This window comes from Elephas maximus, chromosome 21 (assembly GCF_024166365.1).
Source record: "Elephas maximus indicus isolate mEleMax1 chromosome 21, mEleMax1 primary haplotype, whole genome shotgun sequence".
Lineage (NCBI taxonomy): Eukaryota > Metazoa > Chordata > Mammalia > Proboscidea > Elephantidae > Elephas > Elephas maximus.
The window spans coordinates 51,334,624-51,362,079 of record NC_064839.1 but is presented as its reverse complement, the minus strand read 5'-3'; the positions used below and the strand labels follow the sequence as shown (position 1 = coordinate 51,362,079).

The following is a 27,456-nucleotide window of genomic DNA, read 5'->3' as shown; positions in this document are numbered from 1 at the left end:
TCACACCGTGACGGGTGACTGTGGGGCCCTGGGGCTCAGCATCCTCCTCTGTGGAGGGTGAAATGAGCTCATTCATTCATTTAGGGGTGAGCTTGGCAGGGCACTGGGCACATGGTACCAGCTGCCGCGGAGTCAACTCTGACTCCTGGCAACCCCACGTGTGTGCGGAGTAAAACGGCTCCATAGGGTTTTCAAAGCTGTGACCTTTCGGAAGCAGATCACCAGGCCTTTCTGAGGCACCTCTGGGTAGGTTCAAACTGCCAACCTTTTGGTTTGCTGCCAAGTGCTTAGCCATTTGTGCCACCCAGGGCCCTACACATCCAGTAGGTGCTCAATAATCTCCAACTACGATCATCTTCAGGGTCCTAGGAAGAAGCAAGGCCCAGGCGGACAACTCTCTGTAGTCCCCCAGCTGCTGACATGTGGCCGGGGGCAGGCAGGACAGAACCCCCTTGCCCCCTCCACTCTGGCTGGCTCTCATCACCTCCTACTCCACCCTCGGCACTAAGGCACGTCCCTGTGATAGCAAATAAAACAAAGTGCCTTGGGTGCAGGCTCACCTCTTGCTCCTCTTTTCCCCCACCCCACAACATTCCTCTTTCCATCTTCACCAAGGACCCCTCCTCCTCAGGAGGCTCCACATCTCTGCTTTCAGGCAGGTGACCTTTTAGAACATCATGGTGTTGAATGGTGTCCCCCCAAAAGGTATGTTGAAGTCCTAACTCCTGTGTCTATGAAGGTGACCTTGTTTGGAAATAGGTCTTTGTAGGTGTTATCAGCTAAATATACCTGAGTAGGGTGGGTCCTAATCCCATCCTTATAAAAAAAGGGACAGAATCACAGAGGGAAGATGGCCATGGGACCACAGAAGCAGGGATGGAATGATGCTGCAGCCACAAGCCCAGGAACACCTGGGGCTACCAGATGCTGGGAGGGACCCTCCCCTAGAGCGTCCACAGAGAGCATAGCCCCGCCGACGGACACCCAGGACCTCCAGAACGGTAAGAGAGTAAATTTCTCTTCTTCTAAGCCACTCCATTGTGGCACCGTGTTATGGCAGCCCTGGGACACGGCAACCTGCCACCAGTGTGGAGAGAACCCTGGGCATCTCACCTGCAGGACCTCAGCTTCCCGTCAGTGAGCCCCCATGCAGGTCAGCACAGGCCTGGCCCAGTCTGTGAACCCAGCAGCATTACACAAATGGGGCCGCTGCAGTTGGGGTAACGACCAGAGTCCCTGCTGAATGAGGCAAAGGCAAGATGCTTCCAGGTCACTTCAGGGCATCTTAGCTGCCTGGTGCTGCGGTAACAACAATACCACCAGTAAGGTGGCTTTAAAGAATGGGAATTTATTTGTTCTCAGTCCAGATGGTCAGAAGTATGAATTCAGTGCACGGCTGTAGAGGGACGGCCTTCCTTGTTAGTAGCCCCTGGAGTTCACTGGCGGCTGTCTTTTCCCACATGTGTGTCTCTGTGTCTATTCTGCTATTTTTACAACTCAGAGGTGATTAGGTTTAGGACCCACCCTGCTCCAGTATGACCTTATTCACATAACAAAAGAAAAATCCCTATGTCCAGACTCATATTTACAGGTAGCAGCTGCCATCAAGTCAATTCTGACTCATGGCAACCCCATGTGTTCCCGAATAGAACTGCGTGCTATAGGGTTTTGTATACAGGAGTTAGGATTTCGACACATACTTTTGGGGGGACGCAGTTCAATCCATAACAGTAGCCAATGTCACTCACAACCCCAGGACACAACCACTGTTAAGTCCCACCCAGACCCCTTAGGAAGGAAAGAGGCTTAAAAACTCCATAAAGGCTTGGCAGCTCTTCGGACAATGCCATTAACATGCTCCCGGTCTTAGGATAAGGAGCGCTGGTGGCACAATGGTTAATCACTTGGCTGCTAACCAAAAAGCTGGAGTTTCAAATCTACCCAGCAGCTCAGCGAGAGAAAAGACCTGGCGATCTGCTCCAGTAAAGATTACAGCCTAGAAACCCGACGGGGCAGTTCTATTCTGTCATGTACAGTCGTTATGAGTAGGAGAGATCTGGCAGTGCAGTGGTTAAGCGCTCACTGTGAACCAAAAAGTTGGTGTTCAAACCCACCAGCTGCTCCTCTGGAGAAGGATGTTGTAAGTCTGGTTCCGTAAAGATTACAGCCTTGAAATCCTATGGGGCAGTTCTACTCTGTCCTATAGGGTCACTATGAGTTGAAATCTACTCAACAGCAATGTTTTTTTGTGTGTGTGTGACAGAATCAACTTGATGGCACACAATGGCAGCAACAGCAACAACAAAGCTCTTAGGACTTAGTTTTTGGGAAGCAAAGGGCCTGGGGGAACTTCCCTCAAGTAGTGCTGGGTGTGAGGGGGGTGGCCCGACTGGTCAACTGGGGGCTTGGGTAACAAAGACAGTCAGAGCCGAGCTTTCTGGATTCCAGAGGAGTCAAAGCTCAGTTGGACTCACTCCCTGGACCCTCCATTGGGGCTGGGAGCACTAAGCTCCAGCAGCACCCACCCCAGTCTTTCCCAGCCAGCCCCAGGCACCTAGCAAAATCCAGGCAGCGACTAAGGGTGCCCAGGTTACAAAGACAATGGGGCGGGGGGTGGGCTAAGGTTTTGCGTTTGGCTTCCATCTGTTTTTAAAAGGCGATTTTTCTCCACCAATTTTCACTCCGATTCTTTTTTGAAGAGATAAAATATTTCCTCTTAGATTCTGTGCAGCCCATTTATTTTTAAATTCCGGTTACATCTGAGACCACATCCTTTTAAATACGCCTTCCCCCCCCTGGAACCCAAGCGACTCAGAAGCATTTGGTAATATTGTGTGTTAAGGACGCGCCGTAAAAATAAATTGCATTGTAAAAGTGGTCTCTTCACAGGCAACCTTAGCTCTAGGGTTAAAAGTCTAATTTCATACTATTACCCACTGGGAGATCAGATAAATCAAAGGCCTGCACCTGGCCTGCCCTGCTCCTGTGGGAGCCGGGTCTGGCTCGCAATGGGTTAAGCAGGGCCCTAGGGGAATACCTGAATAGCCTGAATACCAAGGGATTCTTCAGGACCAAATGCTGCCTGGATACAGCTGTCAGACACATTAAAAAACAGAAAAGGGGCGGGGGGCGGGGGGGAGCAATGTACCAAATGCCAAAATATAATGAAAATTCAAAACAAATATAACCATAAAAAGACTGAAATACTAGAAAAGCCATCTCTGCAATTAAGCAGTTTTCTGCTATATAGTGATAATCACCTAATTATACTATTAACGACAGTTCAACCTGCTTTGAAATAAAAGGACATTCTTCCAGAACAGGATGCCAGCTGTTAGTTACAGATGTCAAACATCTTTAAAGCACTATTATTAAGGGAGGGGGAACCTATAAAATGAATGTATCCATATTTCTCCCCGCTTCTTTAGAAAAAAATCACAATTAGCTGTGTGTTTTGGCAGTGCCCAAGTGAAAAAATAAAAGTAAAATGTAAAAGCCCAAGAACAAGATCAGGAGAGGGAAACCTCGTCTCCTTCCCTAGGCCCATGCACGGCGCACACCCCACGTAGGCCCCAGAAACATATAAGTAGGGTCTGTATACTTTAACGACATCTTTAATTCCTTCCAATTAAATAATCTCCGGAACCAGGATGTTTATGTGGGATAACAGATCTCCCAGCAAACACAGACTGTGGAGAGCGTGGTGCGGGAAAGCCAAACCTGGACCCACGGCAAGTCGCCTGAGGTGGCTGCAGCTGCCTGCCTGCCCTGAACCCTGTAGACATTCGCTGGGGCTTATTCCCTGCCAGTATGTCTTCAAATGGTATGTGTGCCTTTGACATTCAGCAGTGCCAGGGTGTAAAATATATCCAACTTTGTCTTCTGACAACGGCAGCCACGTTTAATTAACTGGAGCGTAAGAAGATGGGAAGGCAGCGGGCAGAAGGGTCAGGGAGCGGCTAGCCGGCAGCGAGGGGATTCACCTTTTAAGCAAGCTGACCGCAGAGTAGGGTAGTGGCTTCATGGCAGGACGGAGGGAGGAGTGGGGGCAAGACAAACTTACCGTACCCAAACAGGGTGGCATGAGGTTAAGCGTCTGGCAGGAAGGCAGAACGAGATGCCCAGGTCAGGTTCCTGCCTGGATCTTCACCCTCGGGGTCTCCAGGGTGGCAGAGACAAATGCCGCACTGCCTTCCACCTAACATCAAGGGGAGGAGGAGGCGCTTTTGGGCCCTGAGAGAGTGAGCTTGGCATTTGGGAAACACAGAGAAGCCCCCCCATACCCACCCCATTAAAAAAAAAAAAAAAGCTGGAAGGAGGGCAGGCTGGCTCTGCACTTTCTGCATCTGCTAAATTCCTAGCCCTGTGCTTTCAGGCCTCTTGGCATCAAAGGGCTGATGTGCCCTTAGGGGAGGGTGGAGATGCCTGGGAACTGAGTGGTTTTAGGGTCTGTCTGTCAGGTCACTCCTGCAGCTCCCTGACTCCGGGGCTTATCCAGTGGAGGCAGGGGCAGCTCTGCTGGGCTGGGCTATTGCTGACCCGCAGGATTAAGACTCGGGTTTAATGGGAGAGCACAGCACATGTCAGGCGGTAGGTTTCGGAGCTGCTGAAACCCCAGTCTGGGGCTGAGGAGGCCCTCCTTGCTCCGCCCCGAACCCACTGGGTGGCCACAGAGAGGTCGCCTTCCCTCTCTGGGTTGCAGGCAAATAGTGCACGCTGGGATTTTCCCAGGCTGGTTTCTCACTGCAGAGCGCGGGAACGGCATTCCGGGTGCCTGCCCGGCGGGCCATTTATCCAGTTGACAACTTCCACGGGCGCTCTCAATAGCTTCCTTTCTCTCCCACAGGGCGCCAGGGCCAGGCCAGCTCTGCACTAGCTGGCTGCCTTCCAAGAAAAACACAGGCAGGCTCCAGGGGCTGCCTGTCGGAACCAGCTGGAAGGCCCAGGGAGAGGCCCTGTGGAGGAGGACGGGCCTCTCGAAACTGGATCTTCAGAAGCTGCGCTCACGGAGGTCTCACTTTGGCACCAGCCAAGAAGATGGCACCTGCCTGCACACATTCACCTGGAAATTTCCAACCAACAATGCTGGGTGTCTTCTGAAGCCTCAGTTCCTTTTTCTAAGGGATTCTGCCTTGGAAAAATGTCTCTTGAATTCCCAGGAAGTTCTCCAGAAACACACGAAGGGCACTCAAAATGAGCCCAACTTGAAGACAGATTGATACACAGCCAGAGAGCAAGGAATGCTCCCCAGGACCAGACCAGCAAGACCTCCAAATAAAGCCCATCACTTAGCACAGAAGAAAGGCAGGTCTCCAGGACACATCGTCATTTTCCAGCTGGGAAAACCAAGGCTCAGGAACATAGTCTGGGCATTCTTCTAAGAGTTACACAAAAGTTACCACGTGATCCAGCAATTCCGCTCCTAGCACTAGCCACAATAGCCAAAAAGTGGAAACAACCCGTGTCCACCAAAAAATGAATGGATATAAAAAACGTGGTACATAAATACAATGGAATATTATTCAGCCATAAAGAGAAATGAAGTCCTGATATATTATTCTAAGTGAAAAAAGTCAGACGCAAAAGGCCAAATATTGTATGATCCCACGGATATGAAATGTCCAAAACGGGCCAAGTTCATACAGATGGTAAGTGGATTAGTGGTTACCAGGGGCTGGCGAGATGGGGAGAGGGAGTGACTGCTAACGACAGTTTCTTTTCAGGGTGATGAGAATGTTCTGGAATTAGTGGCAATAGCTGCACAACTTTGTGAATGTACTAAAAACCACTGAACCGTACATTTAAAGGGTGAATTTTATTGTATGTGAATTATATCTCAAAAAAAACCCTAGAAACTGAGGCTTGGAGAAGTGAAAGGACCCACATACGGTCACACAACTAGGAGGCCATGCCATACACAGGACAGGATCTGAACTGTCACTCTTGGGGAGGGTCTTGTCTCTACATGAAGTTTCCTGCCGTGATCCTGGGGTGGGGGTGTAACTGAGAGGCTGGAAAACACAGGGGTCAACACTCCTTCTGGAATCAGAATGTTGGGATTCAAATCCCAGCTCTACCATTTATTAGCAGTATGACCTTGGGTAAGTCACATAACCTCTCTGGGCCTCAGTTTCCTCCTCTGTAAGTAGAGGTGGCAGTAACAGTACTTGCCTGACAGATGTTGTGAGGGCTGGAGGAATTAAGCTTGGGATGTCAGGCACTCCCAAAGCACCCCCACCGTGCCCAGGAACCCCAAAACTTTCTGTCCCATGCAGTCAGGCCTCTTCTCACAGTTTCTAGTTTCCAACCTCCAGGCCTTTGCCTGTGTGAGCCCTACTGTTCAGAAGGCCTTGCTTCTTCAACTTGCTTATCCAGAGTGGGGCACCCTTCAGGTAACAGATGAAGGCCCCACACTCTTTCCAGAAAGACCCCTGATGACCCACAGGTCCCGCTTTCCTCGAATCTTCTCTAGCACTTGGACGTGTATCACAGAGGGCCTGCAGCAGCAAGGACCACAAAGGTTAGGGGAAGCCTTTGGACCCAAAGGAGGAGAGCTGAGTTCTGGAACAGTCTCTTCCCTCTTTATGTTCCAAGAGCACCATCTAACCTGTGCTAGAGAATAAAGGTAGGACGCCCTGACCTTCCCGGGTTGTCGTGAGGATCACCTGAAGAGTATGAGAGAGAAAGAACAGGTAGGGAGGGGAAAAGAGTGGAGTGAGGGGGAGGGGAGAGGGGAGGGGAGGGGAGAGACCTTTTGAGACCAGGGGACATCCTACTTCAGGGGAGACATCCTACTTCAGGGGAGGTTGCGTATATGCATACTCTCTCACACACACACCCCATGCACACGTGCACACATATGCACATGCATACAACATGCACACACATCACACATGCAAACATGCACACACATCTTGCATACACACAATGCACACACACACTAAATCACTAGAATTGTTATTCTTCAGGGTCCACCTGGCCCCCAAGTCCGATACCACTTGACAATGGAAACCACCTCTTCCTTTGTGAAACTGTCATTTGGTGGTTTCTGTCCCCCTCCTCACTTCTCCATTTCTCTGGCAGGCTCCTGCCTGGCCCTGGCCACCCCCATGCGACACTGCTAGTGAGAATTCCATTGTGGCTCTTGCTTCCACCCCGCTGCCCTCATATGGGCTTGTATGACCCCCCTAACTGTCCCTCTGCTTTAGTCCTCCTCATGTCTGGTGGTGGGTTAATCTTACCATCCTGTGCCCCAACTCCAGGGGATTCCTGCTGCTCCTCTCTCAGCTCCCGAGAGTGCCCTGAGAAGACCAACAGCTCTCCCAGGCCCCTGCTGGCATCCCTCCCCGGATCACAAGCCAGACTTCCAGCGCTGTCTGACAGAGCTTTCTGTGATGAAGGAAATGCTCCATAGCTGCGCTGCCCAATATAGTAGCTCCAGCCACAGGTGGCTATGGATCACTTGCAATGGGGCTAGTGTGATGGGGAAAGTGAAGTTTTCATTTTACAGTATTTAATTTTAATTAATTTCCATTTAGATACTCACGTACGGCTAGTGGCTACCTTATCAAGCAGTGCAGGCCTGGCCCCTAGTTACTCAAAAGTTGGCCCACAGGCCAGCAGCACAGGAGTCACTTGAGAATGGGTTAGAAGTGCAGAATCTTAGGCCCCGCCTCAGACCCACTGAATCAGAATCTGCGCTTCAAGACCTCCAGGGAATTGAAAAGCAAACTACAGCGTGTAACACACTGAGACAAAAACCTCTTCACACTTCCCTATAACTTTCCCTTTCAGAGCCCCACCAACACTTCAGACTCTGCTTCGAGGACCACCTCCTGCAGGAAGCCCACCCAGATCACACCAGCCAGATCAGGAATTTCCCTGCTCTGAATCGTGCAATCATCTGTCTGCACCCCCCAAGGCCCAGAAGCTTTCATTCTACTCATGGCCCAGCTGCCTCGAGGCGGACCTTGAAGCAAGACCTGTGACTTACTTTCGGTCTTCCCCTGGCCCCTCCCAGGCCTGGCACCCACCAGGTGCTCAGGAACTGCCCTGGCGGCGGCAGTGGCAGAAAGCCAAGGCCTCTTTCCAAACCAGGGCACAGAGAACAAAGTTGGTTGCGGTCTATTTGCTTTACGATTCCTCCCACTTAGTGGCTCACCCCACCGGTCTGACCCACTGGCTGCCCCCTCCTGGCTCCAGCACCTGGGTGGTGACAGCCCCGAGTCAAAGGCATCAAAACCAGGATGAAAAGCCAGGCAGGTGGAGTTACTGGTTTCAATAAGCCACATAAAACCACACACACGGCCGGAATCAGGAGCCCGGCTGTCACATGGCAGGTGTCAGCTCTCTAAGAGCCTGCCAGCAGACCACCTGTGGTACCCCCAGAGACCCCGGACAATTGCTTGCAGAGGAGGGTCAAGGCCAGGTCTTTTCTAAACCCAGACTGCTGCCTCTTGCAAAAGCAAAGAACTTGGCGTCCTCCCACGCGTTCTGGGCTCCAAGGATTTCCTCCGAAGCCAAGGCCCTCGAAGGCTGACCCTGACAGAGTGCCAAGGCCATTCACAATTCCCCCCGCCCTGGAGGAGGCCCCACAACCCGGCCTGTGTCCCTGGCCTCTGGCAGGCAACCTTTGATCCCATCTAGTTACTCAGTTGGCCCCAGGAGAGCTGCTTCTCTGCAGAGCTCGAGGATGGCCAGCTCGGCCTGGGAACCCGGGGCCACCAGTTTATATCTTGGCTCTGACCCCGGAAGCTACCAGAAACCTCGCTTTTCTGTGTCCTCCTCCCACAAGGCGGGGGGATCGAAACTGTGCCTGTACCTCCTGGGGCTGAGGCAGGAAGTGGCCTCAGCTCCACACAGCGACAGTCTCCCAGGGCTACAATACAAACGGGCTCGTCCAGGCTGAAGTCAGGTGCAAGGCCCCACAAGGGACCTACCGAAAACCACACGGGCCGACCCAATGCAGAGTCCTTCCTCACAGCATGCTGCATCAGTTCTTGAGAAGCAGGGAGAACAAACGCTAACAGACAAGGCTGCAGTTGTCCAGCAAATGCCCACCCTGCGCGGGGCTCTGAGCTGAGAGGCCTAGAAAGCCCTGCCCTCAGAGCTCCCGCCTCAGCAGGAAGCAGGGCAATAATGACAGTTGTATTAATGATAATACTAATAACAGGTAAACATTCATCGGGCACTTCCTAAGCAGTGAAGGTCCCTAGGTGGCACAAATGGGTTTGTGCTCAACTACCATCCTAAAGGTTGGCTGTTCAAACCTACCTAGTGGCTCCTCGGAAGAAAGGCCTGCTGATTTACTTCCCTAAAGATTACAGCCAAGAAAATCCAAGGGCAGGCAGTTCTGCTCTGTAAGACACGGGGTCACCATAAGTTGAAAGCAACTTGATAGTACTGGGTCTTATTAAGCACCAGGCATCACACTAAGCACTTTAAATGTATAAACCTTTTAGTCCTCACAACCACCTCAGAAAATATTATCCTTCCCATTTTACACATGAGTAAACTGAGGCAAGGAAAGTTTAAGTAATTTGCCCAGGGTCTCACAGTGAGTAAATGGCAGAGCCAGGATTCAAACCCTGGCCTCCTGGGTTCTGAGCCCATGAGCTTAACTACCATGCTAGATATCCTTATAATAAAGAGCTATGGTGTGATGTCACTCTTGGCGTATTATATACCTGGGAGCACAGAGAAGGAAACAACAATCCCAACGGGGATAAGCCCAGAAAGGTTCCTGAGCTTCTGAGCTGGACACTCTAGGCAGTGGGAACAACCTAGACAAAGATGTGGAAGAAAGACAGAGAAGGGCCAGAAAACAGGCAGGGGGTTGACTCCCACGGGCCTGCCATGCTGAGAAGGTCACCCATCAGGGCCATCTGTAAATGCTAAGTTGCTATTTAGAACAATTTTAAGGGGCCCCATGTTATATTCCACCTAGAAGGTAATCTGAATAACACTCCTCGTAATTATACTCCAGATACAAAGGGCATCCATTAAACGGAACCCTCATTCCATGGGGACCCAGCACTGACCCTGGAGAGGCTCTAAGGGAGGAACAGACAGGCAGGGGAGCAGGGGGCTTCTGGCTCTTTCCACACTTGTGTTACGATCATCAGTTAGTGTGCGATGTGGCTGTTGTGACGCTCGCAGAGTCAGGAGCCCTATGATGAACACTCCCATCTCAAGTGGGTCCCAGCCTTGGTCTAGCTGCAACTGTGCTAATAAGCAGATGTGAGTTATCAGCCCCATCTACAGACAGAGACACTGAGGGAGTACGGAGCAAAGGTTTCCCAAGAGCCTCCTCTCTGGATAACTCGACTTGGATCTGGGTCATGAGTTTAGCTGGCTGGGCTAGCCACTGATCAACCCCTGTGTGCCAGAGTCAAGAATGAATATTCATGACCCTATCCAGTTCCACACTTTCATTTATGGCTCCAATTAATAATTTACCGTGGAGTTTCATAAAAATCAGACATAGCTCATTAGGAGCTCCCCAAAAGGCACTCCAGTCTTCTCACAAATCCTGGTGACAGGCTGATCTTTCTTCTGTGCTGAGAATGCCCTCATTTTGAAAGACAAGCCTCCCTCTTCCTTTTACAGGGCTGGTGAACTTGGTGGTGCAATGGTTAAGCATTCAGCCGGTAACTGGAAGGCTGGCAAATTCGAACCCACCAGGAGCTCCTTTGAAGAAAAGACCTGGTGATCAGTTCCTGTAAAGATTACAGCCTAGGAAACTCTATGGGGCAGTTCTACTGTCACATGGCGTTGTTGTGAGTTGGAATCGACTCAACAACACACAACAGTGAACCTGAAATTGTGGGCTCACTGTCATAGACTCCACCCAGGCATGAGCCTCCAGGCTCAGCCACCCTTCCAGAACGCTAAGGTCTCAGCTCGAAGTTCCACCATATATGACTTTAGGACACTTCAGAAGCTGGGAAGATGAAATTTTCCCCCTTGTAAAGTCAAGGCTACCACCTATGTGGAAATGAAAACTCCACGGGTGGAGCATATGTGGCAGACTGTATTTTCCAAAAAGGCAACACCAACAACATCTGCCACCCCACCTGCTCTCTGAGAAGCTTGCCACTCCCTCGTCAAGAGGCGGAGCCTAATGCTTCCCCCTCCCCATGAATCGGAATGGGATTGTCCTTCATTTGTACCCAATGGAATGTGGCATGAGTGATGATCTATGACTTCCCAGGCTAGATCATAAAAGGCCTTTGGAGCCCTAAGCTACCACATAAGAAATATGGCTTCCCTGAGGCTGCCATGTTGTGAGGAAGCCCAAGCCACATGGAGAAGCCACACGTAGGTGCTCGGACTAAGAGCCCCAGCTGAGGGTCCGGCCAACAGCCAGTATCACCTACCAGATGTGAGAGTGAAACAAGCCTTCAGAAGACTGCAAACCCAGCCACCAAGTCACCTCTGGCCTCCAACATCGTGGAGCAGAGACAAGCCATGCCTCACCATGGTGTGCTTTGTGAATCCCTGATGCTGTGAGCATCGTAACACGATGTTGTTTTATGACCACACATGTGCCCATGAAGTCTCCCTCAATCCTAGAATGTCCCAGTCCCCTCTGAATCCTCCCACCAGCCCCCTAGCAATTGATGTGACCTATCCAGGGCCTGCATCCTGTGGTTAGTGCTAAAGTAGAGATGGTCTGAAATTTGCCTGTGAGTAAAACCTCCCAAAAGGGAAGTAGGTGGGAGAGTGACACCTTCATCCCTTGCCCCTTCAGATCTAAGAACAAGGCTGATGATACTTTTGACACAAGTTCCAAGAGCAGTTAGAAGCCTGTGTGAACCGAATGCCCCCATGCAGCTGTTGGCCCTGCTTGGCCTCGCCCCATCCCTCTTGCCTCTGTCCTGCTGGGCCCCTCCACAGTGAGTTCAATTAAGACTCAGGCATTATCTCCTCCTCCCCTTCTTTTATGTTCCCTGCCTGCCCCCCTTTCTCTTGTCAGATAATCACGGGAAACCAGCAAACGGTTGACACAGTTACCAAGACAACAGAAGTTAGGCCTGGCGAGGAGGTCTAAAAGCTAATCCTAAAAGAATTATAGGAAAAGAGTGACAAGGGGGGTGGGTAGTGTTGGGATCAGTGGCGGGGCAGGTTCAAAGAAATCCCCAGTGATTGGAGACAGGGTGTCGCTCGCCCAGGGGCTCGGGCTGCTGGGTTTGGCACTTTCTCAAAGGTCCCAAGGGTCTCGGTGAGTTTTGGGGTGGGAGGTTGAAGAGCAAGTTCAGAAAAGTGAGATTCTTCATAGACGATGGGGCTGGCCAATGCCACCCTCCACCGATGAGACTTAGGGTCTGGGGCTCACCCAAGCCAGCTGTAATGGATTGAATTATGGCCCCCCAAAATGTTGTTAGGTGGAGTTGAGTTTGTTCCGACTCATAGCAACCCCATGTACAACAGAACAAAACACTGCCCGGTCCTGTGCCATCCTCACAATGGTTGTTGTTTGACCCCATTGCTGCAGACACTGTGTCAACCTATCTCATGGTTTTCGATGACCCTCTATATCTGTTGTAAATCCTAACATCTATGCCTGTGGTTATAATCCCACTTGGAAATGAGTTGTCATTGTTATGTTAATGAGACAGGATTAGTGTAGGGTATTCTTGAGTCAATCTCTTTTGAGATATAAAAGCAGAGATGGGGGGAAGATAGATGCCAAGCCACATGAAGATCACCCTGGAATAGAAGCTCGAAGAGACAAGGACTTTCCTCCAGAGCCCACAGAGAGTGAAAGCCTTCCCCTAGAGCCAGCACCCTGAATTTGGACTTCTAGCCTCCTAAACTGTGAGGAAATAAATTTGGTTGTTAAAGCCAACCACTTGTGGTATTTCTGTTAAAGAAGCACTAGATAACTAAGACAGAATTTGGCACCAAGAAGCTGGGGTGCTGCTCTAACAAATACCTACAACGGGGAAGTGGTTTTCGAATTGGGTAATGGGTTGAAGCTGGAAGAGTTTTAAGGCACCTAGTAGTAAAGCCTAGATTGCCTTGAAGAGATCGTTGGTAGAATTATGGATGTCAAAAACAACTAGTGAGAGCTACAGAGAAAGTCTCTGTCATCTTACAGAATACATATGGCACCAGCAACAGAATGTTGCTAGAAATACGGACGTTGAATGTGCTTCTGGTGAGGCTTTGAAAGAGAATGATGAACAAGCGATAGGCCAATGGAGGAAGGTGATGTTTTTTATGCAGTGGCAAAGAACTTGTCTGAATTACGTTCACATGTTTGGTAGAAGGTAGAACTTGTAAGTGATGAACTTGGACATCTGGCTGATGAGATTTCTAAGCAAGATCTTAAAGGGGCCATGCCATTTCTCCTTGCCACTTATAGTAAAATGTGAGAGGAAAGAGCTAGACTTAAAAATGAACTGTGCAGGCCACATGAATCAGAGATCTACATTATCCTGAGACCAGAAGAACTAGTTGGTGCCCGGCCACAATCGATGACTGCCCTGACAGGGAGCACAGCAGAGGACCCCTGAGGGAGCAGGAGATCAGTGGGATACAGACCCCAAATTCTCATAAAAAGACCAAACTTAATGGTCTGACTGAGACTAGAGGAATCCCGGCGGCCATGCTCCCCAGACCTTCTGTTGGCACAGGACAGGAACCATCCCCGAAGACAACTCATCAGACATGAAAGGGACTGGTCAGCGGGTCGGAGAGAGAGGCTGATGAAGAGTGAGCTAATTATATCAGGTGGACACTTGAGATTGTGTTGGCAACTCTTGTCTGGAGGGGGGATGGGAGGATAGAGAGAGAGGGAAGCCGGCAAAATTGTCAAGAAAGGAGAGACTGAAAGGGCTGACTCAAGAGGGGGAGAGCAAGTGGGAGTAGGGAGTGAGATGTATGTAAACTTATATGTGACAGACTGATTGGATTTGTAAACGTTCACTTGAAGCTTAATAAAAGTTATGAAAAAAAATAAAATAAAATAAAATAAAATGAACTGTGCAAAATGAAGACAAAACTAAAAGATGTGGAAAATTCTGTTGTAGAAACTAAGGACACGCGTCCTTAGGACCAAGGATGTGGCTTCACCATCTTTTGTTGAAGAGATTAAGTCTGTGATTGACGGATCTAACCAACTACCACAGCAGAAAACCCATCAGCTCAGACAGAAGGGGTCGGAGACAGGATGAAAGGAAAGACGACTGTCTGCCTCTTAGAATTCTACTGGCAGGAAACAGGCCAAAGGAGCTCTATGTCTGTTGTCCACCAAGAAAAGAAAAGGACCATCCCTGGAACAGCTCAGACATCAACAGAACTGTTGGAAGGAGCATAGGAAGCAGGGCCTTCTTAGTTTCAAAGGGTGGGAGCAGGGTCTCCTGGATTTCAAAGGATGGGGTCGCAGCCTCTTAGGTTTCAAAGACTCAGATCTTCACCAACTCGGTTCCAGAGTGTGGGGCTGCTGTTAAGGTGTTCCACGGGGATGGGGCTGCCACTCAAAGATGAGGGGTGGGGCTTCCATGCCCAAGGGGCAGAAGAACAGGGCCTGACAGGGTTGAGGGGGTAGGGTTGCCACTCAGATGGACTAGGAGAATGGGGCTGCCCAAAGCCAAGGGAGAAGAATTGCCATCCCAGCGGGCCTGGAAGGTAGAGCTGAAGCCCAGGGCCGAGGGGCCACCACCCAGAATCCAGAGGGCATGGCCAACACCCAGAGTATGGAGGGCAGGGTCATTGCCCAGATGGTCGCAAAGAATTGAGGATTATTTTCAGGCCTTGAGAGCTAATGTAAATTGTTCTGCTGGGTTTTGGACTTGCTTGATGCCCAATATCCCTTCTTTCCCCCCAGTTTCTCTCATTTATAATGGAAATGTGTACCTTGTGCCTGTTCCACCATTGTACTTTGGAAACAGATCATTTGTAGTCTAGATTTCAGACGTTCACACATGAAGAGGAATTTTTAGGATAGAATACACGTAAAGTCTCACCCGTATTTGATTTAGATGATCCAGAAGATGAGATTTTGATCCGGAAGATGAGAACTTGGAGCTGATTTAAGACTTTGGGGATGATGTGTTTTGCATGTGGCAAGGGCACGACTTCTAGTGGGCCAGAGGGTGGAATGTTACGGACTGAACTGTGTTCCCCCAAAACATGTGTTGTAAATCCTAACCTCTATCCTGTGGTTATAATTCCATCTGGGAATGGGTTGTCTTTATTATGTTAATAAGACAGGATTAGTGAAGGGTGTTCTTGAGTCAATCTCTTTTGAGATAAAAAAGAGATTAAACAAAAAAGCAGAGATGGGGGAAAGAGAGATGCCAAGCCACATGAAGATCACCCTGGAACAGAAGCTCAAAGAGACAAGGACCTTCCTCCAGAGTCCATAGAGAGGGAAAACCTTCCCCTAGAGCCAGCAGCCTGAATTAGGACTTCTCCCCTCCTAAACTGTGAAGAAATAAATTTGTTTGTCAAAGCCACCCACTTGCGGTTTTTCTGTTATAGCAGCACTAGATAACTAAGACACCGGCCTTTCTGAAGCAGGGTCAGTGGGAAAAGGGCCAGAACGACGCAAACTAGGTGATTCCTTTTCTTTTTTACTTATTTAGGACTTGCCATCTTGTGGTCATGGAGCTGTGCAGGGCTGCACTGGCTAACAGCCATCTTCAAGACGTCTGAGCAACGTGGCTCAAAGTTCTCGTTAGTCTGCCAAGCCTGGGGAGGGGGAGGGGGCTTGGGCAACCCCCTCTCTGCCCTGACCACCACCTCTGCCAAAAACCCCTCGGACACGACTCTCGAAAGAGCCCTCTTCTCTGATGCCAGCCTGGATTCCAAGACTCGGGCCACACCAAGCACACAGCTGGTAACTATTAACACAAACACAGTCGAGCCTAACGGTTCTATAGCTCTTGGTACGTGTTTCCCGTGTACGAACTCACGGAAGCCTCATAAGAACCCTCTGAGACAGGCACTACCATGGGCCCTATTTTATAGACAAGGAAATGGAAAACCAGAGAGGGTGACTAACCTGGCCAGAGTCACATAGCCAGTAGGAGTAGAGGCAGAGTCAAGCCCAGTGCTCTAGCCTCCTTGCCCTTAGCCAGCACCGCAGAAGACTGTTGCCGGTAAGCCTGGCAAGGACCACCATGCAGCCCCTGCGAGGACCTCAAACGCTGGGATCCACCCCTTGGCCACCGCCCACCTCTTCCTAGGGTTCTCCCCCATGCCCGATGTGCCCCTTTCTCAAGGGCCTTCCTGCTCTTCTCATACCCGGTAACAGGCCTCAAGCAGCTCACACGCATGCTCTGTGGTGCACCTAGAACTCCTCTTGGGGAGTACTGTCTGGCCTGCACCCCATTCTCAAACTTCTTGCTGACTCCAGCACCACAGCTTGATTTCTGGAGTCGGGTCAACAGTTAGACCTGTTCTCACACTGAAGTGCACCAGGACACCCTGGAAGGCTTCAGACCCCCACCTCAGAGTTTCTGACTCAGTAGGTCCGGGGGGAGGGGTAGTTTCCGAGAATCTGCCATTCAGGTGACACTGATACTGCTGGTCAGGGGACCCTGTCTGAGAACCACTGAGTGTTCGCCATGCTCAGCCTCCACCACTCGTGCATTGCCTCAGAAACCCCAACTCAGAAGCCCCTGCCTCACCTCTCCTCCCAGAGGACCTCATTCCTCCTCCTCTGCTGACCGCCTGCCTCCACACCCGCTGTTTTCCTGAAATGGATGTGATCCAGCATGGTGTAGTAAATTACTTAATATAGCCCTTCTAGCCACAGTCTTTGTAACTCTCACCAAATGACTGGGTGGGAGCTATGCAAATGAGGTGTTTGTGGCCCATCAAGGGGATTGGACAGCTTTCTAATAATGTAAATAAGGTGTATGGCACCCTTGTGGGGTAGGACAATGCAAATAATGTGTATGGAACCCTCATGAGGGGATTGGTTAGTTTTGCCACCCTGCTAGGCTTAAAGGGAGACACAGAGGGAGAAAGAGAGAGAAGAGCTGTAACATAGAAGACAGAGAGGCAGCAGTACAGGACAGAGAGGGAGAGCTGCAACACTGCAGACAGTGAGAAGCAGTGGCAGAGAAATGGTGACAACAGGGGCAGCAGAACCAGGAGACCGGCAGGAGATAGCATGGTGGGCTTCCCAGCCCACGAAGTGAGAAAGTTGAGCGCCTTCGGGCTTGAGGCTTGCTGACAGAGTGGGGTGCCTCTGGGCACTTACTGGCAGAGCTAAAGAGCTTTGTAACACTTGCCCCAGCAGAGCAGAGGCCAAGCCAAGAGGCCAAGGGCCAGAGAGAGATGTGCCTGCAGGCACGGCTGAAAAGAGGCTGTCCTGGTCGAAGTACTGTATCCTGAGTTGTTTCTGATCCTAAATTGTAATCTGTTACTTCCCTAATAAACCCCATAATCCTGAGTATGGTCTGTGAGTTCTGTGTGGCCACTGCAACAAGTTACGGAACCCAGCAGAGAAGTAGAGAGTGCCACGGGAGGGACGGTTGGTGTCAGAATTGTTAAAAACGCTGGAGAGAGGACGGAAGTCTGACCTCTGCCTCACAGGAATCAGCATCAGCCTTGGGCTATTGATCTCGATTCTCCTTCCCCTTCCTGAAGTTAGAGGAAGTCAAACACTGCCTCCATGTCATTTTTTACACCCAGACACTCTACCACCCAGTCCCCACCCCTCTTACTGCCCCCATGCGGTGAGCCCAGCCAGCCCAGGCTGCCGCCTGGCCTCTCGCACCTGGACCTTTGCCATGATCTCGTAGGCTAATGAGTCTGTAGTAACTGGGAGGGAGCTTAGAAAGCAGCAAATTTCATTTATTTATTCAACATATGTTTGCAATGAGCCAGGCACTGGTCCAGGCAGGTGGAGATGCAGTTACCCACGTTTAGCCCCTCTGAGCATCTCACTTCCATGGCCCACTCCTCCAGGAAGCCTTCCTGGGTTTCCTCCACCAGGGACTCCCTGGAGAGTCCAGTGCTCTCCACCCTCACTCATCTCACTCCCTCTCTGTTCCTTAAGCAACTTGAGGATGGTCTCCCTGCAATCCCCCACCCTAAACCAAAACACCAAACCCATTGCTGTTAAGTCAATTCTAACTCACAGCAACCCTACAGGACAGAGCAGAGCTGTCCAATAGGGTTTCTAAGGCTGTGATCTTTACAGAAGCAGACTGCCACATCTTTCTCCTATGGTGCGGCTGGTGGGTTTGAACTGCCAAACTTTCGATTAGCAGTCAAGCATTTAACCACTGTGCCACCAGGGCTCCTTGTAGCCCTCCTAAGCTGCCTATAAATCTACCTGCCGCCGCCGCTTCCCCCACCCCCCACCCACCCCGCTGCTGAAGATCAGGTCATGCCATGCCCCTCCTCTCCCAACCTCTCCCACCTCCTTGTCCTGCCCCCTCCCCATGCCTCACATCCCCCTTCCCTCGCAGCCACAGGGACAGCTTCAGAGCCCCGGGGCCTTTGCCTGCTTGACCTTCTGCCTGGACACTTTCCCTCAAGTTTCTACTGGCTGGCGCCTCCCTCTGTCTGGTCTCTGGCCACCCAGCATAAAACAGCCCCTGTCCACCCTCAGCTGCCCCTACCCTCTGAGTCCCTTTTCTCCAGAATTGGAATCACGGCACACACCGTCACATGCTCATTTCTAAAATGGGTGCTCCATGAGGGCACAGCCCTTGGAGGTGTCTCCCTGCACCTCCATCTCCCTGGACCAGGGCCTGGCACATGACAACCACGAGTTGAATCAATGAACTTTGCTGCTTAAAAGCCTCAACCCTCTCCCACTTTCAGAATCAAGTTCATACGCCATGGATCTAGCTATGACATTGATGACCCCCTAAAAGGTGGCTCCAACCCCCCCCCCCCCCGTGTCATTTCCCACTGGACTTCTTCCCCACCTCTCCACCCCTTGCCATACTCTCCCCAAAACTATTCTTTGGCCAGACGTCAAAATCCTGCCGTTTCTGGGGGCCCAGATTGTGAAGGTTCCTTCTCCCGGGGGCTTGGCCCAGCCCGCTGGGGTTACCTCTGCTTCCCACCAGGCACTGTGCTTGACCTTCTCTAAAGCTGTGCCATCTGCTCCCAGCTGAGGGCCAGAATTGGCCCTAATGCCCTCCTCAGCCCCCCGGGGTCTGGCAACTAGGGACAGAGCAAAGAGGGGGCCCAAGTCCACAGCCCACAGTACCGGGTACGGGGCAAGGCCCCTACATTGGGCCCCATCCCACCATTCGCTTTCCTAGTCTTCCTCGTGCCCAGGACCCTCAGCTTCCTCAAGGGGCCCTGCTGCCTCTTTGGGGGATGGACACAGGCTTCAGAGACCTGCCACTGGAGGGCACTGCAAGGAAGCAGGGCCAGCATGGTGGCCTTCCCTGCCAAATCTCCAGCAGGGGTGAGCAGAAAGGCCAGCTCCAATGTCACCACCTCTCCATGGCCTTCTTGGACACTGCCTCCACCCTCCACCCCAAGCTGCCACCTCTGGGCTCCTAGAAAATTCTACACTCCCCCTCCCCGCACCAACATTTGTCACCCCAGATTACTCAATTCCAAACCCCAAATCGCCACCACCAAGAAGGCAGGGACCACCCAGCGCCCAACTCTGGGCATGTCTGACGTGAACTCGATGTGCTTAGTATTTTAACAACAGCTTCCCCATTCTTGTTCACGACCATCCCTCCTCATGGGGATAGCATCCTTCACCCACCCTTATCTGCTCTGAGCTCCTCACTTCCAAGGCCTGCCTCCAATGCCACTTCTTCCAGGAAGCCTCTCTGGATTTTCTCCACCAGGAGGATCCTTGGAGACTCCAGCACTCTCCACCCTCACTCATCTTGCTCCCTCTCTGGTTTCTTAAGCAACTTGAGGAGAAGACACCCACCAAGGTTGCCTCTCCAGCACAGTGTCTAGCACACAGGGCAAACCTTGCCCAGCTGAGGTGGGGGCCACTGGGATAATGCTTAGAGGTAACAGATTTGTTCTGTGTTCCCAAAGGATAGAACTAGGCCGAAGGCCCTGCAGATTTCAGTTCAGCATGAAAAGCAATATTCTAACAATGGCACTGACTGACATTGAGGGCAGGGCCCAACATATACCCACGCTGAGCTGGCTGTTTAGCAGGGAGACACCTAAGAGACCACCACATAGAGACAGGGGAGGGCCCGGGCCATCCGATCTCAGAGGCCCTTTCCAGTACAGCAGGCCGTGACTTCCCGACCCTGCAGACCATGGAGCAAGTGGCCAAATGCCCACTAGGCAGCAGTCCAGGCCTGGTCAGAGGTGTTTCCTGTCCACTTCAGGCAGGCAGGGGAAGCCGGAGGAGGCCAGGGCAGGCCCAGATCCTCCAAGCCGCAGGCTTCCAGTGGGGCTTGGGGTCCAAGATCAGTGGGCTCTGCCTCTGGGGGCGAGAGCTGGGACTGGCTTACGTCAAACCTACCTTTGGCACAGCTGTAACTGGAGCTGAGGGCAAATACTAACTGGGAAGGGCTGGGCTTTGGTCTGAAAAGCCGGAAAAATACATTTTCCCCCAAAGACTTGTAAAAAAAAATGCTCGCTGATTTTTTTCCCTTTTACCCCAAGCTTTCACAGCTCTAAATATGCCACACTTAGTAATTTTACGAGCAAACCAAGCTATACATCACACGGTTTTATGTTCCTAAATTAACAAAAGGACTTTAAATCTATATGGAGCTCTTAAAAAAAAAAAAGCACCGTATCTATTTTTATTCCCTCACCCCCAAGTTCCCTTTTCCCTTCAATGCGGTCCCCCACCTCCTCACCCCACCCCCCCACAGCTCCAAAATTTCTGCTGATTGTGTAGCCAGACCACCAAGGAGAAACACTTCCAAATATGGACGAGAAATGGCTTTGCTGAAGAGGGGTTTCTCCATCCCTTTTCGAAAGGCAGCTTTACGGTTATAAAAGCCTAGCACATATATTTTTAATGCAAAGTACAGAAAGACAGGGTGTCCCCGGGGGTGGTACAATAGTTAAGCGCTGAACTACTAACTGAAAGGTCGGCAGTTCGAATCCACCCAGAGGCAGCTTGGAAGACAGGCCTGGCGATCTGCTTCTGAAAGGTCACAGCCTTGAAAACCTCATGGAGCCGTTCTACTCTGCACATGTGGGGCCACTGTGAGTAGGCATCTATCGATGGCAACTAACAACAATGCAGTGTGATAGGACCTGCCCTAGCAGATGAAGAGGCCCCGTCTACCAACTCAATCTCTCTGAGGGTTGTTGATAAGAACTGGAAGTCAGCGAGTCCTGAAGGTCTCCTGACCTCTGTTTTCTTAGCTGCAAAAGGCCAGGGTTGACCAGATGGTCCAGGTAGACCAGATGACTCCACATGGGAGAGGAGTCAGCCCAGCATGGCTGCTCTGGTCACACACATCCAGGGAAAAATGGACAAGCAGGGATGGAACACGGGGCTTGGAGGAGAGGCCCAAGTCTAGATACTTCATCCCACTGCTGGCTCTGTCCTGGGTAGCTGTGTGGCCCTGGCAAGCCTCCCCTGTAAGCCTCCACTTCCTCCTGCCTAGAAGGAAGAGCCATTCCTGCCTCACTACCAGGCAGGCGTCCAGGTACCATAATGACCACGCGCTCTCGAGTTCAAAAGAAACTTCTGTGGCCTCCAAAGTCAAGAAGATAAGAAGCGATGGAATTAAGTGGGGTTCCTATCAGATTCCCACCCAGGGAGTAAGAACAACACGATTAAGCAAGAAAAAACCTTAATGAGAACCAAATTGAGCGGGGGGGGGGGTGGGGCGGGGGGTGGGAACCAGCCCGGGCCCCTCAGAGAAGGGCTGGGCCACAGCTGGGACAAAAGGGCCCCTGGCTTTCCCAGCCAGCAGATGGAGATGGCGGCCCCTCCCCATTTCTCAGGGGTATCAGAAGATTAATTAGTGACTGCCTGGCAAGTAGGAGATGGGAGCCGCAATGCTTGTCCCTGCTGAGTTTCTGAGCTGTAAATAAGCAGCTTTCTCAATCACCACTAAAATAGCAATGTTTTCCTTTTATCTGACTCAGAGCCCATTAGGTCCGATCTGCCCCTAGAGCAGGCCTTGGCTGGTTCCGGAGCCCTCCCCAAAGCTATTGGTTTACTTATAACCCGACAGCTTCCCACAACAAACCCGAGGCTGGACATCAGTTGGGTGTAGCTGGTACCCACGGGCACCCCCAACTTCAGCTCCGAGGACAGGGCCCTTCTGCCTGGGTAATTGGAGCCAACAGCTGGAGGTCAACGGCCTGGCTCCAGCCCCTTCCCCCAATCCTAGTGGGCCTGTGGAGAGAGCAAACCAGCTTCAGACTGGGCTTTTCTGGAAGCAGTTTTGGTGGATGGGAAAAAAAAACCAAGTAGCTCCCTAAAGGCTGCTGGGCCTAGCTTCACTTCTTGGCAGCACAGCTCTCAGCAGAAGAGCCCAAGTTGCTTGCAAACACTTCAAAGGCTGTTCAGAGTGGCCCAGGCCAGGCCTGCCCAGCTCCTCCAAGAAGCGTGTTCTTAACAGCTCAGGAGGGAGCTAGGCAGGGAGGGACGGGGCTGGGGCTCTCCAAGGGCAGCCACCAGCACTATTTAGGGCTCTGGGCCAAGTCCGGCCTCTCTGGGCCTCAGTTTCCTCTCACTGGAAGGTCCTTCCCAGCAGTGGACGGTGAACCAAGGGGAGGCGGGGGTCAACAGGAGTTCAGTGTGGGGCCGGGGTGGGGTCAACTGACAGCTGAAAAGTCAGTCCCTCCACAAATGCCAGGAACGAGATAAGGGGCCGGCAGGGCGCCACCTCCACACCAATTGCCAACTCTCTCCCCTCCTCCGAGTTCAACAAATATTTATTAAGCAGGGCCTCTGGAGCCAGACTGCCTGGGGTCAGGGCCCAGCCGGGCCACTTTCTGCCTGGGTGACCTCAACCTCTCAGGATGATCTCAAGTTCTCTGGGGCTCAGTTTCCTGGGCTGTCAAACAAGTTAAATGAGCTCATACAAGCACTTAGCACCCTGCCTGGCACGGGGTGGGCGCTGTATAAGCAGCAGCTTCAGCCTCTTCCTCTTCTTATTTTTATTTGAGGTGAAACTCCACATCCATTTTAAAATGAACAAGCCAGTGGCATTTAGGTCATTCACAGCATTGTACATTCACCACCTCTATCTAGTTCCAGAACATTCTCATCGTCCTCCCCCAAAAACCCCACACCCACAAAGCAGTCACCCTCCACTCCCCCTCCTCCAGCCCCTGGCTACCACTGATCTACTTTCTGTCCCTACCGATTTGCCTTTTCTGGACATTTCGTATCAGTGCAATAATACAACGTGTGGCCTTTAGTGTCTGGCTTCTTCCCTCAGCATATCTTTGATACACGTTGTAGCACGTTTCACAACTTCACTCCTTTTTACGGCTAAGTAATATTTCACTCTATGGATGGACCACGTTGTGTTTGTCCATTCATCCACCGATGGGCATTTGGGTTGTTTCTACCTTTTGACTCCTGTGAATAGTGCTGCTACGAACATGTGTGTACATCTATTTGTTTGAGCGCCTGTTTCAATTCTTTGGGTTATAACCTGTTGCTCTTGAATCAATTCTGACTCACAGCGACCCCACAGGACAAAGTAGAACTGCCCCATAGGGTTTCCAAGGAGTGGCTGGTAGGTTCAAACTGCTGACCTACTGGTTAGTAGCAAAGCTCTTTAACCACTGCACTTCCAGGGCTCCTTGGAGTATATGCCCTCACTTTTATTACGGTTATTACTGGCCTGGCACTGAGCCGGGCATGAACAACACACAGACCTGCCTGCGTGGAGCTCATAGTTCAGAAAACAGAGTAACTGGGTGTGTATTCCCGAGAAGGAAATCTGAGGCGGGACCAGCATTATTTAATGAATGATGGAAGCAAGCTCAGGCTCCTCCCTTCCCCAAACTGAAGGCAGAGACCCCACCCACCAGCACCCAGCTCCCTTCTCGCCCTTGTGCCCACCCACCCAGCATATGAAGTGTCCTCCGGCCGAATACCATCCTCTCCCTGCCTTCCACCAATGAATGCAGAGGGGAGACACTACACCATGAAGCAAGAGGTCCCATCCAAAGACCCAAGTTCAAGTCCTGACTCTACCACTAAAAAGCTGTTTTGTGATATTCTGCAAATAATTCCACCTTAATAATAACAAGGCAATAGCAAAGTCATCATAATAATTATAGCTATTACTTGCTAAAAGCATTCACCTCCTCCCAGGCACTGTGCTCAGGGCCTTATCAGGATTAGCTCATTTAAGCCCATACACAGGGGTCAGCAAACACTTTCTTGTAAGGGGCCAGAGACGAAATGTTTTAGACTGGGCTGGCCACGCGGTCCCTGTCTCAACTACTCAACTCTGCACCTGCAGGGCCAAAGCAGCCACAGACAACCTTACACAAAATGGTGTGGCTGTGTCCTGATAAAACTGTATTTACAAGTACGGGCCACCCACCTGCAGGCTTTAGATTGCAGACCCCTGCCTTACACAAATACTGAGATTGATGCTATTATAGATCCCATTTTGTTGTTGTTGTTAGGTTCCCTCGAGTAGGTCCTGACTCACAGTGACCCCATGTACAACAGAACTGAAACACTGCCCGGTCCTGCGCCATGCCCACAATTGTTGTTATACTTGAGCCCACTATTGCAGCCACTGTGTCAATCCATCTCATTGAGGGTCTTCTTCTTTTCTGTTGTCCCTCTACACTACCAAGCATGAAGTCCTTCTGCAGGGACTGATCTCTCCTGGCATGTCCAAAGTATGTAAGACGCAGCCTCGCCATCCTTGCTCCTAAGGAGCATTCTGGTTGCACTTCTTCCAAGACAGATTTGTTCATTTTTTTGGCAGTCCATAGTATATTCAATATTCTTCGCGAACACGATAATTCAAAGGTGTCAATTCTTCTGTCTTCCTTAGTCATTGTCCAACTTATACATGCATATGATGCAACTGACAATACCATGGCTTGGGTCGGGCACACCTTAGTCTTTAAGGTGACAGCTTTGCTTTTCAATGCTTTAAAGAGGTCCTTTGCAGCAGATCTGCCCATTTTACAGATAGGAAAATTGGAAAACTGAGGTCCAGAGAGCTGAAGTCACCTGCCCAAGGTTACAGCTAGGCAGTAGCAGAGCTGGCCCTCAAGCCTATACTGGTTTCCTACCGGGTCTCTAGCACTGCTTCAGTCTCTCACCTGCCAAACAGGAGGAACCAGTGCCTGATGCCAGTGCCTGACGGTTAACTGGGTTAACTGCCCCCCGGGGTAATGGCTGGGCAGACAGGTTCTGGGCCCTTGCTCCCTGCAGTGACAGAGACAGAGACAGGATCCGGCTATGGAGACAGAGAGGCTTGGGGACACCCAAGTGTCAGGCTGGTCAAGTACAGTGGGGGCTGCCATCGGCTCCATGTCCCAGCACCATGCTTCCTAGCTAGGCAAATTGCTTTGGCCCTCCTGGCCTCACCTTCTTCATCTGTGAAATGGGTGGACACCATGCCTATCTCAGAGGGTGGCTATGAGATTTACTGGAACGACTCCAGACAAGGCCCTGAAAACAGTGCCTGACGGTGCTCCTGAGACTTAGATCACTACTACCACCACCGTGACTAGGATCTCTATTACTCTAAGATGAGGGACCGACCAGAAGGCCACCCCTTAACCACCACTTCTCTCCCCTGCTGAACCTCCGCACTGACATTACACCAAAACGATACAAAGTGTAAAACCCTAGTGGGGGAATAAAAGCATCCAAAGCTATGATGTGTGGGGTATCTGGTCCCATCTAAAATGTCCTCATGCCCAGTCATCCCCACCATCCACCTCTCCTGCTCTCCTTGCAGCCCAGCCTGGCGGCACTCACAGCCCTGGTCACTGAGGGCATTACCTGACCTGGGCTGATTGATTCCCCATAATTGCTTTGAATTTCCTAGCTTGACACTTCCTCCTCTCCTTTTGGAGGCTCCTGAGTAAACAGAAAATCGGTCACCCGATGAGTAAGTACGCGCCAGCAGCCACCCAATGGCAGGTGAAGTGGGGTGTAGATTACAAACACCTGTGCTTTTGAGACGCCCTGTATTTAAGAAGATTCATGCTTGCCACAAGCGTTTACAGAGCATCTAGGAGGCTCTAGGGGAGGCGCTGGATACAAAGAGGAAAGCAGTGTCCTGCTTCCTGCAGCTTGCAGCCCAAGGAGGGAGGTCAAGAACACAGCAGCTATGGCAGGAGTGTCTCAGCTATGTCCTGGGTTAAAAGAGCCCCTGTTCTTTTCACTAGGCCAGTGCTCATTCATCATGTTTCCTCCTATTGGGAGCGGGGGTGGGGGGGTGGCGGGTGGGGGGTGGGGGGGGTGGTTGTTGAGCGCTTGGCTCCAAAGGACTGCCTGCCCTTGGTTAGAACACAACCCTTTGTAAACTGGGGATTCCCGGTTCTAATTTGGATCAGATCTTGTTCAGGGAAGTAAGGAGGGAGGCCAAAAGCCATGCTTGATGTTCTGATTTGCATGTCAGGCAGGGGAGCAAAAAGAGATCAAGAATGCCCTGAAGAGCCTGAAAAATATTCTTCCTCCAAAAATGGTACGCCACTGAGCATGAGACAGACCTTGTCAGTTACCTGGAAGGACTGGGGAACCAAGACAGTCACAAAGACCCTCAACAAGAGTAAATGCATGTGTTTCCCAGGGACCCAAGAAACCTTTACTACTTTTTTTTTTTTTTTCCTAAACTGGTTGAGCTGACGGGTAACCCTGCCTGCCTTTAAAAAAAAAAAAAAAATTTTTTTTTTTTTCTTTAGCTGGGTTAAAACACTTGCCCTGGTTCAAGGCAGCAGTGACCACATCCAACAGAGCTGAGCCCTGTTCAGGCCACTGCCCTGCCCCCCATCCCCAGCTCCACCCAGGGCAGCTGGGAACCTCAGCAAAACTGACCAGTCTTCTGAACAGAGGGAGGAAAAAAATACAAAAAAGCCAAACATCCAGCCACGTGCACCCTACCCCAGCATAACAATTCAGAAAAAAACCCATGGGACAGCTGCTTCTACAGAATTTTAAGAGCCTCAAATGAGAATATCAGGAACTTCTCTCCTCCCCAGGCCACCTCAGCACCTCCCCACCCTCAGACCCAGGACACCCAGCTTCAATCATAACTGTGTGTCAAAGGCCAGGGAATGTAAACTCGCAAAGGCAGGGAGGGAAAATAAAAACAGCTCATTCCTAGAACAAGCGGTCACAAGCAGTACAGCCTTCCTGACCTGTAGGTCATGCGGCCCCACCTGGGGCGGCAGCGCTGGCCGGGTGACTTACTCCCCAACCCCAGGGGGCACAGGGAGGAGGGGTGACAACCCAGCAGGGGAGGGCCCCAAGGATCAACGCGGGCTCCCCCTCTCTCGCCAGGCTCACCAGCTTCCCTTCAGCCTACATTTCATTCTTTTTAAGAGTTAGAATTCCCAGTAGGGCGGAATCAGATGCAG

The 27,456-nt window shown here is 51.2% G+C and overlaps 1 protein-coding gene across 5 annotated transcripts in view; it reads right to left on the bottom strand.

Moving 5' to 3' along the window:
- GSE1 (Gse1 coiled-coil protein) overlaps nucleotides 1-27,456 on the bottom strand; it is a 446,848-nt gene that overhangs the window by 94,867 nt on the left and 324,525 nt on the right. The window lies entirely within an intron of this gene.